Source organism: Phalaenopsis equestris, unplaced genomic scaffold, assembly GCF_001263595.1.
Source record: "Phalaenopsis equestris unplaced genomic scaffold, ASM126359v1 Scaffold000022, whole genome shotgun sequence".
In the NCBI taxonomy this organism is placed as follows: Eukaryota; Viridiplantae; Streptophyta; class Magnoliopsida; order Asparagales; family Orchidaceae; genus Phalaenopsis; species Phalaenopsis equestris.
This window is the reverse complement of record NW_018164464.1, coordinates 2067233-2069529: the sequence shown is the minus strand read 5'-3', so window position 1 is coordinate 2069529 and position 2297 is coordinate 2067233.

The window sequence follows — 2297 nt, the reverse complement described above, 5'->3', positions numbered from 1 at the left end:
CAGAAATTTCCCATTTTTTTTCCGGCGAACTTTCGGCTGTATCAGTCCATCCGCCTGTATCAGTCCATCCGCCTAGCCCTACTGAACAACCGTCGGAACCGCCGCCGAACCTCAAAAATTAAATCAAAGCACCCGAGCCAATGTGCTGTAGGAAATAACACTCAGATTTGTTGTGGCCTACTCTCAACTACTATCCAAACACGGGCCGGAACCTTTGTTGTCATTTATTATGTGAAACAATGCAGAAGTATAGTCCAATCACAAACCCGTTGCTTTGTTGTCACTTATTATGTGAAACAATGCAAAAGCATAAAAATTCATGCAACAACAATCAAAGACAATAATACACGTGGTTCGCGTTAAGTTGATTCGCCTACGTCAATGGAAATGAAGATTTCACCAGTACTGGATGTGAGAGAAAAGCTAAGGATTATAGCTCACACTATTTAGAGTAGGACTACGACATACAACTAAATAAAGTCAAAAGACTAAATTACTTTTAAGTTTTAATTACAATTAAGTCATACTTACAGCATTATACTCGGCGGATGATCAGCCGAATCTGCTAAGACTGGGCAGACTATTTTCTCCATATTCATATGCCCATGTAGCTTGCCTTAGCGAGCCTGGGCTTGAAAGAAAGAGCACATCTAAGCAGCTTCATGTTTCTTCTGATTTACATAGCTGCTTTAGGTTGTGCAGCAACCAAAAAGAATTGATTTCACATAAGCTCGTGCTTGAAAGGGAGAAGAAAGATTAAACAATTGTTACAAAATAAAACTTTTTATTTTTCTATTTTATTTTTCTTATCATTATCTTATTATTTGGCTTCTGTTTATTTTATTAATTAATAAATTAATATATCTTCTTAACTCTTAAGACTAATGAAACGTCTTAATTTTAGTGTAGAAAAGCTAGGTTGTTTTGTAGCGAATGCATTACTTTTGCCATTGCACGCGGGCCAAGCGTGCCTTTCTAAAGGGATTACACAACAATTGGTATCAGAGCCATGTTTGAGGTTCTAGGGCGGAGGAGATCGGCACGTGAAGGAAGAAAGAACAGATTTGAGAAAGATGTTTGGACGATTTGGCAGTCGATCGTTCGCGACAGGCAGCGGGATCCAGATTTCAGTCTCAAGGCAGAGGAGTTCGCCGACCGTTTTGAGAATCGTCGCGACTGCGAAGGAGTTCCTGCGACAATTCGGAACAGAAGTTCGCAGAGGCAGGCAGCGACGCGGTTGGGGCTTCTGTCAGGAGTTCGGCGAATTCGGAGTTCACGCCAGAGGGGGTTTCGCGCGACAGGGGTTCAGCGACCCAGGCAGTTAGAGCGGTCTGCGAGCGAGGAGAAAAGGTGTAGAGGAAGAATCGCGCGGGAAGGAAGAGTTCGCGAGCCTTTTCGACACCTCCTTCGCAACTGAGGCAGACGGTTCGGCGGCTTTCGGGGGTTGGGGGGCCAAGAAGCGCACAAGGGCATCCGGGCGGTTACGAAAACGCAGCCACACGCAGGAAAGAAGAAATAAAGGAGAATATTCTCTTGAATTTTTTTTTTTCTTGAAATTTCTGGTGGAAGGAAGGGAAGAATAAAGGAATAGGAACATTCCTTTTCCCTTGGCTGGAGCGAAACTGGGAGAAAGAACCCTGGAATCTTTGCACTAGGGGAATATTCCCTTTTCTTTTGAGGGTTAATTCCTTTATTCCTGGAAGTTAGCCTGGAAGTTATTCCTGCCAGAGGAATTTCCCTAGGGGTTAATTCCTGGAAGCTAGTCCCGGTAAGGCAGGCTGAGGCAAGGAAGAAAAGGAATTTGCTGGAAGCTCTGAGGACTGCAAGGAGAAGGTTCGTGAACAGTCGTACAGTTTCAGAAAACAGAGGAGTTCGGCAGGTTCAACAATCCGTGGGAAACAGAGGCTATCCACCGCGAACAGGAGCTTTGTTTTGCGGAAAATTTGAGGAATTCGACCAGTTAAATTTGTCGGTTCGTCGCAGGAAATTTTGCGACAGGTGGAGTTCGGCAGGGTGCAAGAGGCGAGCAGGTGCGATTATTTCGTGAACAGGAGTTTCGTGGAGATATTCCTCGAACAGGTGCGAAGGGATTCGTGGCTCGCGGAAACAACAATTGGCCGAGGTACTGGTACGAACAGGAAAAGTGCTTCGTGGGAAAATTTGATTCACGAATCACAGGAGAATCGCGGAATAGTTGTTGCATTTGACAAAGAAAATTTCAGGTTTCTCTGAATTTATTTGCGGAGTATTTTCTTTTGTTTTTCGAAGCAAGGCAAGAAAATACGGTGCAGGATTAA